The sequence below is a fragment of the Strigops habroptila genome, chromosome 10 (assembly GCF_004027225.2).
Source record: "Strigops habroptila isolate Jane chromosome 10, bStrHab1.2.pri, whole genome shotgun sequence".
NCBI lineage: Eukaryota > Metazoa > Chordata > Aves > Psittaciformes > Psittacidae > Strigops > Strigops habroptila.
The window spans coordinates 22,979,555-22,996,486 of record NC_046359.1 but is presented as its reverse complement, the minus strand read 5'-3'; the positions used below and the strand labels follow the sequence as shown (position 1 = coordinate 22,996,486).

At 37.6% G+C, this 16,932-nt stretch overlaps 1 protein-coding gene and 1 long non-coding RNA gene across 14 annotated transcripts in view; one reads left to right on the top strand and one right to left on the bottom strand.

Moving 5' to 3' along the window:
• Positions 1-16,932, bottom strand: part of BIRC6 (baculoviral IAP repeat containing 6) — a 177,128-nt gene that overhangs the window by 34,931 nt on the left and 125,265 nt on the right. The window lies entirely within an intron of this gene.
• LOC115613907 lies at positions 8,128-11,557 on the top strand. The gene is made up of 2 exons (XR_003993568.1): positions 8,128-9,528; positions 10,659-11,557. It is a non-coding gene; the product is annotated as an uncharacterized LOC115613907 (long non-coding RNA).

Here is a 16,932-nt window from a genome sequence, read left to right as displayed (position 1 = left end):
CGTTACCCCTTCCAGCCCATAAAGCAGTCACTAGCATTTTAGAGTAAAATGGGAATTGAAAATGAGATGGAAACCTGCCACTTCATTGCACATGCTGCAGAAATTGATGTGGAAATTCAAAATTACATAATTAAGCTGTGGGGTGTTTTTAAACCATTACATCAGCAGATGGAAAAAGGCCAAGACTTGGGTCTTCTCACTGTCAACAGAGGATACCAACATTGTTACTGGAATGAAAGGACGTGCAAGTCCTGTGCTTTATGGCCAATTTTCCATATGCACACCTACAAGATCACGTCCTCAGGGAAAAGAAAGGAGACTACTTTGGAATCTCACTCTACCTCAAACATCTATTTTGCTTCGGCAAGGTGGCAGAGCCCCTGTACATATGCAAGAAAACCTTCATCGCTTCAGTGTACATTCTAGAGAATAGTTGGTTGTTTAAATACCAAGATGGGCATTTGGTAAACACACAAAGTGAAGGCTGAGGAGAAAAATTCAAGCCTAATAAGCCTCCCTGAGTCAAAGTTAAATGAAAGGTAACCCCTTGCAATCCCTGCATATTACAAGTGCCTTGGAGTGCAAACAGTTAGGTGGTAAATTTAACAACCAGCTTAACTGGAAACCACATATGATGGGGAAAATCATCTCTATGGCCCAGCCTTCTGGAATAGGAGAATTTGCACATTCTGTGCAACCTCATGCAAGTTCCTGCAACACTTACTGAAATGGATCATCCTCCATTACGTTATGGTATAACACTAAAGGCTAACTCAAAAGAAAATAATATTGTTTTCTTAACGAGTGGTGCTTGAAGTAGTCCTCTGGAGAGGACAAAAAGATACAAATACTATGAAAAAAAAGCTAGAGTTTGTGTGTTAGAGTAATCTACCATAGATTAACTCCTAGACTAACTCCTTCAGACACAGACATCTTTTTCCTTTGACCTATACTCAATACTATGAATACCCTCAGACAATAACAAGAAAGGAAACACCATGAATGGGAAGTGTCTGCATAAGAATAAAGGAAATGTCAGGTACATTTGCAATTTCATTTTAAAAAACAGGAGAGAAAACAAGAACCTGAAAGAAATAAAAGACAGGTGAGACTGTTACTGCCTGGAATAATGAAGACCTATCACCTGACCAATCAAATGAGACTTTCAACAGGTGAAAGCGAAAGCTGGCCCTCACCTCAATGTTTCAGCAAGTTGTTCTTCAAATGCAAGCTGAGATACACACCTCAGCTGACAAAATTCTTCCCTGAAGGCACAGTGAGCTTACTCTTAGGAAAGGCAAAGTCAAAACGTGTAGAACTAACCCTGGCAATCTGCTCTGTACCTGAGCTGAAAGAAAGGGGTTGCTGATTTATTTAGTCAAGAAATTTTTAGCAGCTTATCCAATTGTGCTGCCACCAAGCAACAAAGCCATTAATATGGAAAGGAAAAAAAAAAAAAAAAGAAAGAAGATGCATTACTTTCATGACTCATTTCAGGATTCTCATGTGTAACCAATACAGCATTTGGGCCCCACAAGCAAGCAGATTATACATTTTGTGACATCACATGGATCCACAGGACATCTCGTGAGGTGTCACATTCTCCTCTCATGGCATGTTCTCTTCACAGAAAGGACTGAGTCTGTTGGTAGTGAGAGGCATCATTTTTAAATTAATTCTTAATGCCTCCAGTACAATCTGTGAATGTCTGTAGGATGCGGTGCCGCACAGCAATGTATTCCAGACACCCAGCACTCATATTCCAATCTGTGATTACCAAGTCTAAGCAAAACCACTTGAGAGGTACTGTCTGACTAAAGTAAAATAAGAACAAATGGGAGGCCCTGTAACATTTACTCTGTGAATTTTGAAAGATGCAATGTGGTACCTCTGATTTCAAAGGGCCCGTTGAATGTCTCTTCCAACTACCCTCAGAGGGAAAACCAGTCTAGACTCCCAGTCTTGTCCTACAAGCAGGGATATAGATACCAGTGTTGGCTTCCAATTAATGAAGGGAAGAAAGGAACTCCTGGATAAAACACTCATGGACCTTAACATGAGATAAATGGACCAGGAAAGCTTAAGGGATATGCTCCCTCCACCTTAAACAAGGCAGAAGCATTACTGCCTTGTGCCCTGAATTGTCATGTCAGTGACCTCTCCAGTTTCTTGAAATTTAAATTATACTGCTATGACAAGATGGTGACAGTCTACTGGCAGGCAAACTTTCATGGAACGCTTATGGCCAGACCCAAATGCTCTTGAAGCAAACAGCCCCTACTTTTTATTTCTCAAGTGAGTAATTTGAAGTAAACATACAGAAACTAACTTCAGGAATGAGATGAGCACCAGCTGCATCTCATGTATGATTTGTAGACTTGTACAGATCCTTGTATCAAGGATCAGCATCTAACTGTATTTCTCTGAAAGCTTCTTAACGTAGATAACTCATCTGTGGGAGACAGGAAGGCAAACACCACTGTTTCGTTTCCTTTTACATAAAACGTATTACACAGTGGAGTGCAAGGCATCAAGGTCTGCCAAAAAAGTATATTTCACGTTAGTACCGGAAGAAAGTTGTCTAAGTTCTCAAAGGGGAATAGTAAAAACTTACAGGCCCTTGGCAGGCAGATTCAGACACACAGGCACTCTGTTGCTTGTTCTTTCAAGACAGTCGTGCTATGCTGTAACCACAGAGGTCCAGAAATTCATAGTGGTCTTCAGATGAGAAACAAACCTTAGTTACTTATGTTTTCAGGATTGTGCTATAACGCAACTTCAGTGGCTTAGTCATCATTTGGAAAAGAAAAAAAAGAAATCTGTGGTTTAAGGCTCATAAAAACAAACAGACCAGAAAACCTCACTCTGCTCTTGCTTTTCTGAAAAGTACTCTGCATTATTTAGCCAACAGCACAAAGAATATGTGGGTGAGAAGCAGAAGAACGAACAAGGTGAGATGCAAGAAACTCCTTTGAAATCTGGCCTTTACCCTTCCTATTTCTCACCTGATTTCTAGACTCTCTTTCCTACAAAACTCCCTTCCTCCTGGAAAACCTAACAGATTTAACCCACTGATCAAGTGAGAGGGGCCAGAGGTTGCAAGCTTGTCTGAAGTACGCTCTGTAGATGCGGCTGCAAAATACACCACCAGCTGTATAAATCAATGAAGAGCTCTCCAGTTAATGGATTTATGTTTAAAAGCCGTATAAAACAACATGCAGTACAGAAACAGATAAAGATTGAAGCAGAAATTACAGTCTCTCAGTGATCTTTGCTAAATAATGATTTGTTGAAAAAAATATTTCCATTTAGCTATTTGAAGTAAGTAAACTTCAGTCTTTAAAGGACTAAGTGCTTTATCTGCCATGCAATCCAGTACCCAAGCCAAATCTAAGCTGCTTCGTTCCTCCTAACAACTAGGCTTTTAATTCTCAAAGATCTCAATGCCATGACGTTTCAATACATACTTCATAATTACTCCCTATAAATTACAACAAATTTCTGCAACCCAGTAGAGCTACAAGTACAAATTTACAATTTGTTCTTTCATAAATCTTTCATATTATTACCACTCAAATGGATAATTGGGTTTGACATTTAAAAAGAATGCTGTTATTAAAATTCTGCTCCAAAAGCACTATCTACTAGGAAATAGACCACTACTTTAAATGTTTTGAAAACCTAATAAGCATGTATTAATTTCTTTTCAATAGAAAATAATAGATTTCATGAGATAACAACTTCATCCTCTCATTCCAAAACTGATATGACAAATCAGAGGAAAAAAGTGTGGCAAAACAATGTGCTGGGATGGTGATATCTTCTAGGTTTATTTTGCTGTTTGTTGTTTTTTTTTTTTTTTTTAAGATCAGTCATCTGAAACCTTACATGGACAAAATCTGTTCTTTCTCACAAGGCAAGATGCTGTAAGGGCTTTGGAGAAAGAAGAACTTGTACTAGTATTGTTGTTCTCCAAGAGCCACTATCCTGGTCTAGGACCAGTTCTCACTACTCTGCTTCCCCCTTGCTTGCCCAGGAAGGACCCAACATTCACTTAATGTTGAATTAAGTGACTTAATGTCACACACCAAAATTTATGAACACAACAGCTCAAAAACTTGACGGTTGAAAGCCCTAATACTCTTCCTGAAGCATGCAGCCCACACTCAAACCAAGGTCAAGAAACAGTCCTGGGTACCCACTGTCTTTGACCAAACCCCTCTTGAGCTGCAGAGAACAGCACTGAATCATGAATGAGGCATTTTAAAAGTTACTAACTGCTTTTTAAAGGCGCGATACTCATACAAGAGATTCTTTCTGACTCCAGTGAAGAAGAGAAAAATGAAGATTGCTTGATGTCCCATGTGAGACTAGAGACTGAAGAGGAGGAAAAAGCCTCTTGCCTTTTTTCCATTATTCCTTTCGACCATATCCAGAAGGTCACCACACACAGCTGGGGCTGCAACTCTCACTTCTAACTCAGGAATATTCAGTCACCAACTTCGGAGTTGCTTCAGTTCATTAAGAGTGTGATTAAAATAGTTCCCTCAAAACAAATGTGTGACATTGCACTTGACACCCTCCAAATGCAGACTGGTTCAGTTTTTCCTAAACTATTACTCAACTGTCAAACTTACCACTTTTCTTGACAAAATACCAGAGTGCATTCTGACCGTATTCACATACAATAAAGCAGTGGTTGAGCTTCAATGGTGCTAAGAGAAGCTGCTGTTGAAAGGGCCGTGGCAGAAGAATCAGTACTACTCCATAACCACTTAATTGATTTTTTAACACAGAACTATTTTAAAGCAAGTGTAAGAGACAGGAACAAGTAAATTTCTGGTAAGTGAAGACTGACAGGTGGGAACAAACTAGAGCAACTTCTGCAGTTAGTTATGAGAGAAGTCTGACTTTTTTCCAAGGATATTCTGAATCAGTAATTAAGTTACAAAATCAGGAAAAAACCTCAGACAATACCAAAAGGCACTGAAGTTCCTCAATCAGAAGGAAAACAAGATGCAGACACATAGTTGAAGTCTCAAAATAAGCATGTCAATACTGAAATGAAACACATGAAAGAGGTGTGAATAAGAACAGAAAGAAATCTGTAACTAACTTGTGTTGCTACAGATGATCAGAGTTTTTCCTTTTTTCAACAGACGAATAAAAAAATACTTTGAAACCTAGCTCAAACTGGCCATGCCCATCGCTGCTGACTCAAGGGCATCCACACATCAATCTGTATCATAAAAAATAATCTAACAGCTCTCACAAAGAAAACAGTAGCTCTGTTTAGTTCTCAGGAGAGAGAGAAAAAAAAGAAAAAAACCCCAAAACAACACAAAACCCGAACGAAGCAGGAAGGAGTGTGAATATCCACTTCTTGCTTACGCCAAGCAAACCAGTTCATCTTAATGTGTACATACTACTGCATCTCCCAACAGACAGAAATTTGCTCTACTGTGCAAGTGAAAAAATGTAAGTGAAAAAAGTGTCAGATCTCATAAAAGGAAGTTTGTGGAAGTTGTCAGAGAAGAAAACTACAACACGTCACCTACAGGACACACGTGCTACTACATTTCAAGTAGTTTCCTGTGTCTTATGGAAATGCAAAGCAGCTACAAGGGAAAACCATCTTCATGGACAACTGATGTTATGAATGATCTTTTGGATTTCATTATGGCATTTTAAGCTAAACAGATTTTTAGGTCTAGACAGCTCTTTACATTCTTCCTTCTTTTTTCTCCTTCGAATATGCCTTTACATTCTGTTTTAACTTGCAATCTTCTTCAGAGCATTCGCTCTCTATAAGGGTAAACAATACCTGAGTCAAAACATGCTATTTTAATGAAAAAATACAGCCTATAGAATAATCACAAAGTGTATGAAAACCAAAATTATAGAAATCCACAAAAATCCACGAGGAAAAAGAAAAATTACACTTTGGTTAAGGGTATGTGTTCCTTTTGTAAATGTGAGATGTTATGGGTATTCCACATGACTCGCAGCGGTAGCGTATAAAAGGATAATGATCACCTAAGGATCAAGGCTGTAAATTGTTGAATTTATATCACTGAGTTTTTACAAGATAGCCTGGCAAATTCTTCTTGAAGTATGAATACCTTTAAAATATGACATACATTTGCATTGGTTAAGGTCTACTCCTGTGCAATACAAATGCTCAAACACCAGTGGTAATGAACAGAGTGACCTGTAATCAACAGAATTTGTCCTGCTCTTCAAATACTACATAAATCAGTTACCGAGGAGTTGCCAAAGTCTTACTAAGTGCTTGAAAGTTCTGCCTAGATGGAAGTAACAGGTTTAAATTTAGGACATTTTTAGAGGTGTCCAAACCCAAATGCTATGTAACCATGTAATGTTTACCCTGAAACAGGTGGTTTTACTACTGACTTGTATAAAATGCACTGCTAAACTGATGTTTTTCACAAAATGCAAAATATCTCTCCCCATGTTTCAAATATCATCAATTATTACAGGTAAATCAAGGCCTTTCAAATCAACCTATATTACTCACTTCACTCATGAGAAATCTCGAGTGAATTTTTCTCTTCATACTGGAGATGCACTGTCACTATAAGGAATTCATTTGTAAATACCACCTTCCAACTAACATGGATGAATTCAAGTTTCCTATAATTGAGAAATGTTAAGCCTAATAACCTTTCCTTCTTTTTCCTAAACAGCAACTCTTTGCCAGCACTGACAGCTTAAGCAGCTACTGTCCCATCCCTCCTATTGTACTAGAGATTTAATTTTGGCTGGGTGTGTTTTCCAAACCAGCTCATGGCATGTCCACACAGACATGCACACCAATACAGCAGAAGGATGGGAAGGGAGAAATGCCTCCAACCAAGGACCATAGCAAACATTGGATCTGAATCATGGGGTGCAGGAGGTGTTGCTCCCCGTTGACTGCATGCAGAGGGAACCCAGAGAGATTTGTTTCCCTGGGTTCGCCTTAGCCACTGAAGCACCAGCTGCATCACAACAGCAGACTACTACCAGACCTCAACCATAGCAATAACCAGGCCAAGAAATAGTCTCTGAATCTTTTGCTGCTCTCTGTGGATACATCTTATTTAGCTGGCTATTCACAGTGGAGCTGCTGAATTTACTTTACTGGCACAATTTACATTGATAATATTACAAGAAATTTTTCTGTTGGCTTTCAATCTTTATACGGTTGTCCTGCCAAGGTGACAGATTCCTACCCTCCAAGTATATCATTAATCATTAAAGATGCACTTTGAAAAATTTCACAAAGGAAAAGGTTTGATTTTTAACATCAGAGGGTTAATATTGCACAATGGCTTGAAAATTTAGTTATTGGGACAGCAATATTCTCAGCGATGCAAATGGTTCAGAATACACAGGTGAAAATCTCACCATCTTTGTATCTCTGAATGGATCTAAATGAATACAGAAATACATTCAAAATACATATGCAGAAAACAATTCCATGAACAACTGAAGCTGCAGCAGCCTTTTCAGAATAAGAGAAGAGCTTAAAATGAAAGACCAGATAGACATATTACAATATATTTTAAGGAAGTTATGCTGGAAAGATTTAACCTAATTAATTAATTCTTTTAGAGTCAAACAATTTCACTGAGGCAACATTATTTTCAGGATAAAGGGCAAATCATGTCCAAGCACCATGCAACTCATGGTACTTCAAACATGGTATTTACCATTCAAATAATGCACATGTAGAATACAGAGTTTTGTCCATTATTGAGAAACTAACAAATGTACTTCGATACTTTAGAAAAAGGAGAAACAAAATGTAATGTATAAGTAAATTAATTTTAAAACAGAAGTATTTAAAGCAATGATTTTACCCTCTTTTGTTTTCTCACTAAACGATTATTGAGAACTGAATTTCAAACAATGCCTTGTAATTTCTAAAATATCTGTTCTAGAAAGCGATCAAGGTTTCTAGTTCCATTCCTACCGTTTGAACTCAGTGCAATTAATTATCTTTTTATTTTTCATATGCATAAGCTTTTTGTACTTTTCAATTCTGAATTGCTTGATATTGTAAGTATTTTTAAAAACATAAGTTTTCCAATGTATGCAAAAATGCAGTTGCCTTTATATCAAGAAGCTGTGCTGTACCAATGAAAACGCACTGCATTGGTAGCCTTCCTAGCTTAAAGTGACTGAGTAAAAAAAATCTGAAACACCGCTACTTGCAGGGTTATTAAAATTGTGGGTTTTTATTTGAAGAGATTGGGAAGAAGAGCAGACTTCACAGAGCTCCCTCCCTCCCACTTCCAATAGGGCAGGCAAAAAATACCTCTCTGATTTACCCAGGAAAACATTGTGTTACTGCTTCCTATGAAATCAGAACAGGAATATCTTTATGCAAGTCTGTGTTTTCATTAATTACACCCTAACCCTGCATTCTTTGGGTGGCGAATAAAAAGGAAAAGCGTTAGAAGTAGCATTTCCCATAGAAACAATAGCCTGTCAAACAAAGCATAAAGAGACAAAAGGCAGAAACAGCATTCAGCTTGAATTGCCTTAATGTCACCATTTGTCATGCAGCACTTCTTCAGCAAACCACAAAGTACAGTTAACTCTACTCCTCCTTACACTGCACACTTTCTCCTGCGTTGGTACTACAGGATTAAAATGTGCAGGGCCTGACAATGAAACAGCAGAGCCACCGCACATTGTTATGCAACTCACTGTCTGCAAGGGTGGCTTGTAGCTCCTTCTTTATTCAGCAAGTGCCAACTGCATGTTTAATCAATGTCACAGCTCACCACAGTGTGCAACTAAAGCCACTGTCATTCCTCTCTTCAGATTTGCCTGGCTAAGTTATGCAATGCTCCGAAGAATACCTTGGAATTCTTTCCGGAGGCTCTGAATGCAGGTGTGTGGCAGCGTTCACACGACTGCCAGTAAAGCAGACTTCTTTTCATCCTTTTTCAGGCTGGACTAAAATTACATAGTGTGACTGCACGTAGTTCGCTGCATTTGGAATTACAGCGTGTCAACGTGAGAAAGCCTCTTCAGACGGCTGCCACAGAGTAAATCAAAGGCTGGCTTTTTCTGAAGTCTTAATAAATAACTAAGTACAACTGAATAAACGCAGGAGCTGTTTAGGATTTTTTTGTGGGGTTTGATTTTTCTTTTTTTCCCAGGACAAAACCGAACAGCGTGCATCTCACTGCTCTGCATCATCTAAGGAAAAAAAAAAATCCTCAGTTTTAATGAGAACTAGTCAACAGTGAGGATCATACCAGAAAGGGGTTTACTGCTTTTCGACTAGACTTGCTTTAGTGGATTACTGAGAGAGAAGGCCAGTCATTTGGAAGATTCTGTAACATTATTATCCTCACCGATAAACTTCTTCATCAAGGAACTGTTCATGCTCCTATCTGGTCTGTCTGAGTGAGGAGAGCAGCCCCTTCATGAAGATAACAGCCTGGTTTGCCACTGAATCAACGACTAAGAAGCATGTCTGATGACATTTTATTCCTGATGCAATGTAGGGTAAGAAACATCTTTGGTTTTTTTACCTTTCTGTGAGATATCCTCTGAGCTGATGGCTTTAATTTAGACTCATAGCAGAAATACATTCTCCAATGATTACAGATGTTTGCCAGGAGAGAAAAACGCTATTACAGTATAAAATGTGATTGCAAATCTTCAGTAAATTGTGGGTTATCTGAACTAGTAGAAATCCCAATCAAATTTTGGTTTAAGGTTAGAAATTTCGATCAATAGGGCTAAAAGAGCATAGCAGATTACATATAAGATCAACATCTCAGCCACCAATGAACATAATTTTACAGGAAAGATGTTTTTACAGGAAATTTGACTGTAAATTAAGAGTTCAAGAGCAACTAATAAAGACGACCTGTAAACCTCACTTTTGCAACAAAAAAGGTAATAAATCATACACGCATCTGTAAATATCTATCTCAAGTCTTCTTATATTGCATAGAATTTTGCTATTCTAAAAGTACTGCTGTCCTTTGGCATACTGCAACAATAAGCATATATAATCACAAGAACAGCAACATTTATATTTGAAGAGACAGACATTTTCTGTCAAATGTTTACTGTTGCATGGATGTCCAAAAGCTGATCTATTTAACAAGTAAAAGGATAAGATCTCACCTGCAACTGCCTACTTAGGGCTCACTGGTCAAAAAAGACTGTGATACTGTGTTAAGGAGGCATATTTTCCACGTTCAAAAACAGCAGACATGAATATTTGCAACCGGTTCAACTGTGATAGTTAAATATTTAACAGCTGAAAATTCACATAATCTCCCCAGGCATTTCAGAGTATCTGACAATGCTCACATACCTGCTTTCATCAATACCCTGTTTTACAAGGAAACACATTAGCTGGCTAAAGACAAATTTTATATTTCTTTTACAGTAAAGCATTTTAATTGGCTTGAAGCATCAAGCTATTTTTCACTCCTATCAAATGTGTATCTACAGAACAATTAATGTTAACATGGACATGTACATACAAAAATAAAAGATGAATATAACTCAATAAACAGAGCATTAAGAAATACTGTGTAAAGTAGTACAGAATTGTTTTTAAAAAAACCAAGCTAGCATGTTTGTCAGACCAGATATATCATTTGCTTTCTTTCTTCTAGCTAGCTGCCAGAATACTGGTGAAGGTATTTGCAGGAAAAATGGGGACCTCTGCCATCACAACACTGGAAGATGTAAAAAGGCAAGAGGAGAAAGAGGAAAAAGAAGAATCTATTTTAGCCCTGCTTGGGATTATTGGAACTGTGCTCAATTTATTTGTTATTGTTTTTGTGTACATCTACACCACACTTTGATGACATTTTTGAACATCAACTGCACAGCACACCGTGCAAAGACCAGCGATGGTAAGAATGATTTCTATATTTAAAGCAAAACCCCACCACTGTCCGAAAAGATTATCAAAAACATTCCAGAGCAAAGTGTGTGGCTAAGGGCGCTGCTTCAGTGACTGCTACATGTATCTGTGAGCCCACCTAGGGTGCTAAATTACGTAAATGAAGGCAGATGATATTCAACTTCTCATTGATAACAGATGAAATCCAAATAGCAGAAACAGGGATGGCACTGTTTGATTGTCAGCAAACAAGCAAGACAAGAAATGTAAGCACTGAAAACAATGAGAACATAGAAAGAGATGAATTAAATACATATTAGCAAGCCCCATGATGCTTTCTATGGTTTTGTGCAATATGTCTCTTCATAGCTGAGACCAGAAAACAGACAAAAGGGTTTTCGTTTTAGATCACCATAATTTAGGCTTATAACTTACACTGATGTATAATAAGTGTGGAAACAAGAACACTGTTATACCAGAAATTGTAATATTACAAATAAAATTTTAACTATTGACTATATTCTGCAACATTTTTGTTAGTCTTGTGGAAAGCTGAAAAAGGTTAGATTTTCTTGCCTTTACTGAATCTGTATTTGAAATCATCATGCTATACTGACAATGTGCTTTTCCAATTAAAAATCCTTTAAAGTGGTGTGAAAAGATAAATAGTTTCAGCACTTCTTTTAAGAAATATTAATAATTACAATGACACACTAATACATATTCTTCAAATGAAAAAAATCTTAAATTACATTTTCTCTTTTGCCATTTTTAGAATGTGTTTACCGTAACTCAAAACCAACTTACATGTTTTCATCCTGATGCTAATATTCAATAAAATAAAATATATCGCGCAAGGATTCATGGTGTTGCGTGGAGAACAAGTTTAATCATCTTTGCCCAGAAGAGTGTACTCTCTGTTTCTGGACCAAGATCTGAAGAGATTTTTCCTTTTTTGTACCATTTATGACTGAGGCCCAGAATTGCAGCTCCTACGCATGTTCCATCTACTGAAACTGATGAAACTATTTCTACCTTTTAAATCAAATCTATGTATGTCTTTGAATTAGATTCAAACTGCAGTCTGAGATCATAGAAGTTTTTGTATACATTAATACGTTTCGCATGTATCCTACCTTTTAAATCAAATCTATGTATGTCTTTGAATTAGATTCAAACTGCAGTCTGAGATCATAGAAGTTTTTGTATACATTAATACGTTTCGCATGTATCTTCTAATAGAAAAGCTACTTTTGAGAGCTTAGGATTAAAAAAATCCAGTCAAAAAAAAAAAAAAAAAAATCAACACACACACAGAGCAAAAAAAGAAGGAAACACTGATTTTACTAAATACCCTTCTTAGTATTACATGTGCCACAGAGGAACAAGGGAGGAGCTGCATTTCTGAAAAATCAGTTCAGTTCCTTCTCCTAGGCTGCAAAGCTACATCCAGCCCTTCCATAAAATGATAAGCAGAGCAATACATCCCTTGTATAGGTGGTGGTTTATTACTGTATACAACTTCATTACTGCTAAACCAACTGAGCCTTTGGAAGTCACTCTGAAACAAGCACATGCTTAAAATAAGATCAGGGATCTCGAACAGAATGAATTTGGCAATGGTATTTCCATCAGTTGCAGAAACTACTCTGTAACACTGATTTAAGGATGAATGAGGTAGACGATGGTGTAGGCTGGTTCTGCACTCTGAGTCAATACTGGCTCAACCAGAAGAACTGATAAACAGAGCTGAGGCTGCACTGGAAGGAAGCATGTGCAGACAAGAAAATTTATTCACTATCCATGGTCTACAGCAAGTCCCTAGTATTCTGTACTCATTTTCAGTACATGAAGCACCAAAGCATTCTATAAAACTAAGCTAAATTCTAGAGGAATTATGCAGGTTATTCATCTTTATTTAAGACTACAGAATAGAGTCAATACATTATTAAATTTTAAAATGTACTTCATATCGACATACTTATGGATATTATTGCATTAATCTCGTAATACCAGGATATTTGAGATGAGTCTTAAAATGAGAGGTTACAAGAACCTGAAAACTGAACAGAAATATGAAATTCAGGTACAAATTACTGCTGGTTTGATCATGAAGTTATTTAAAACTTGTCAATTCTGTGAAATAAATAAACAGTTTTATTTCATGTCATTTCAGTGCAGTGCTCTTCTCAAAATTGTGAATCAACTAGTACATCGGCACTGGAGAGAGACACTGCATCTTTTTTTGCAAACACTTCAACAACAAAACAGATAAAAAGCAATCCCAAAGTTTTAGCCAAATGTGGCAAAGGTTCAGCATCATTCCTTTTTCCAATGAATGAGTTCATTAACATTAATGAAAACCAGTGGAATTTTTAATTTCAGTAATTATATACTGTCTATCTAAACTGCCATTGTACTTTTAATTTCATTTACAGCAAAAGGCTTTGACCCTTTGAAGGAAGTCAAAGGGTAATATCATTAGAGACTGCCCTGGCATACGAGCTATATTTTGTTTTAAAACAGAAGTCTAATGTCCTCTCTTAAGAGGTAAGACTTGTGCTCTATTATACTCATGTAGACCTAAGTCTAACCTTAGTTAAATAAGCCCAGTATACAGAGCTCTGGTGCTTAAACATTTAACCCAATATATGCATAAGAATCTCAACAACATAGAATCATAGAATAATTAGGGTTGGAAAGGACCTTAAGACCATCTAGTTCCAACACCCCTGCCATGGGCAAGGATGCCTCACACTAGACCATGCCGCCCAAGACATAAATTATCATAGCAACAACTACCTCTTATTAGACACAGTAAAAAGTCAGTAGTCTAGGGAAAAGCAGAATTTCGTGATGATTCAACCTTTACACCGCAGTAGTACCTTTACACCTTCAGCAATGAATAAGGATGTAGTACTCTTAGCTGAATGAGCTCAGTGTACCAACTTCAGATAGCCGTAAGGGAATACAAACTTCCTGAAGTACTCAGCCTACTCAGTCCAGTGGAACTGGACTACTTTGCAAACTGCAGACCAACACCATATAATGTCTTCAAAATACATATGACTAATAGAAAAGAACTGCCATACTTCAGCAGGCATTCTTGCGTAGTTTAAGCTCTGAGGTAAGGAGGCAAGGCCTGAAAAGTATGACCACAATGGATTAACTAACAAAGGTATATCAAAAGAGGCAGATAAAAGAATTCAATGTGTTCACTTTCAACAGATTTGTCCATAGAACTTACTAAATGAAGTTCACAATGAGGTATTGGACAGCAGAATAAAGCAGCACAACTGTTAATGAATCGACAAGTCCAGGGTGTGACAGTACTTGCTAAACTATGAAAGGTTCATTAAAAGCAAATACTGGACACTTACAAAGTGGAACATGCCGGTCAGTACACACAATCCTTTTAGTAAAGCCCTCACATAGAAATGCATCATCTCTTCTCAGCAGTCAAACCCAAGAAAGAGTGAGCTAATCTAACAACACGAGCTATGCTGACCACATCCCATGGAAACTTTGCCTACCAAAGAAGGAAGGGTGGCTAAGAGAGCTAAGAGGGGAGTATGCAAGAAAACCCCAGCTGAAATCACAGTATCACCTGCTTCTTGTAAGCCTAGGAATTTAAGCAGAGAGAATTGTGCAACTTGCAATGAGGTCTGTCTTCCAAGGAAGAGGTGGGACAAAACATCTTGCACTCTTCACCTTTAAACAAGATTAAGTCATCTCAGGGTTTCCTAGATACTAGTTTATGAACAAACCAGTACAAGTATATTTTTAAGCATGAACATTCCACCTAATGTTGTGGTATCACTGATAAATCCCAACTTCACTGGGCTTTTTATTGTCCAAGCCCATAACAAAATAGACAGTCCCTGTCCTAGAAGTCACTTGATTTTCCTTCTGTTTCATGATTCCCTTCCACTGCCTTCTCTCTATAAACCTAATTAACTACTGCCTTCTCCTCTCCCACTTGTAAATACCAGCTTTTATTAGTCTTCATAAACCTAAGTCCACCAGTCAAGTAGCTCTTACTTATCAGCAAAATCTAGACCTTCAAGATAGCCATGTACTCGAGTTAGAATCTGATGGTCACACATTTGCTGGGAACTTCTTGTTGCACATTGTAAATTGTTGTGCATTTTGTTCAAGGTGAGAAGTGTACACATTTAGAGTTCTAGAGCACTAACTCTTTCAAATGAAATGTGCTGTATACAAGACAGCAGTGAAAAGATTTTACATGACAGCTTTTGGTGTCAAGTGTGCGTAACTGTGTGGTAACAAATACATGCTAGATATTCCACAATACAGAAGAACGACATAAATTTTATAAATGTAAACATGAATTAAGTCCTTAGGAATAAACACAAGTGTAATAATAATAATAATAATAATAATAATAAAAAAATGTTACACAGATAAAACTTTTTTCCTTTCTAAAATGAATGACAATAAAAGCCACAGTAATGCCATAACAAGACACAAAACAAGCACAGGAAAAAATTGTCAAGAAACACGATGAAGCAGCTATTGCTCCTTGTGACTAGAACTATCTTGCGTAATAAAGAAAGTCCTTCATAGACAGCTAAACCTAAAAAAAGCAATTATGGAAGTTAATGGAAGTGGTCAGTTCACAATTTTCAAGGACTCCACAATCACCCCACTCTGATGCAGATGAAGCTGCAGAATGTGTCAGAGCAATCTCGTTTGTAATGATCTGCTTCAAGGTGAGGAGGTTTCTAAAAGATTAAATGTTATGTGAGCACTCCTTATGTGATCAATATTCCTTTTACCTAGAAAAATCTAGATAACAATCTGGTCCATGTACGTTTTGGGTAAATTACACAGGGATGGTAAAACATACTTAAGCAACAAAAAGCTAGATAAATTTCTAACTGTGACATGGGCCAATTATATATAATGATACTGGAACTGTTCAAGAATTTTGCCAAGCCAACTTTGCAAGCAGGATGTATCATACCCGTACCTAAATGAACATGTGTAAGCAAAATATAAAATTCTCATCAATACCAAATACTTACTATCTTGTATCACCACAGTGGTAGCAGCCTACTGTGCAACAAAGGCAAACAGCCTATCTGCAGCTTCACTGCACATATTTCTTTAGAGAAAAATTTCCCCACACCATTGTATGCATATGACAGATACATACACGTATCTGTGTGTGCGTGAAGATCACCGTTAATGCAACTACTGACGGCAAAACCTAAAACCTAGTTGAATACCTCCACAGCATAAGGGTAGCCTTTAACTGGTCCCACCAGCATCCACTCAGGTCTGAGAAAGTTACAGAGTTGCTGAAAACTGTTATTTTCCGTCAGTGCTGTGCCCAGCACAGCTTGTTCCTGCTGGGGTGCCAGAACCCGGGAAGACTCTATTAGCATTCTGTACGCAGTGCCCTAATTCCTCAGTCCAGCATGTTACAGGAAGAATATAGTTACCGGCTTCTTCCGCATGAAAGTACCTTTTGACAGCAGAAGGTACACTGGTCTCAAAATTAGAATACCATGTACATGAGTGTTACTACTAATCCTCTTTCCTTTCCTACACCTCCTGGGTAAGCATTCAGCCCTGTTGGAGAAGAGGCACTCAGTATAGAGAAGCCTGAAATTAGATCAGGTCTAAGAGAAAAGACTCACATCTGTTCTACTGCTTCCATATTTGAAATGTTTCAACCATAAAGAGACTGTTTAAGTGAATTTTTCAGTCTTATGACCATTGTAACAGAGCTTAACACAGCTCCAGATCTTCCCAACCTGTGCCTCTCTTGTGACAGCCAGCATCTCTGTTAGCTATGTTTCCAGACACTCTTGTTACTGACACTGAGAATCCCAGCATCACCTGCAGCTCACACTCATTAATGTGAGAATTATTTGTCTGCTTTTGAATGAAACAGTAATTACTGCACTGGAATTATGCGTGGCTATCACTAAGACAAACTGTTTTCAGGGACTCCGTTCAAATGCAATGCATCTGACTCAAACACTCATGAAGAGAATGTATTCTTTCCAGAA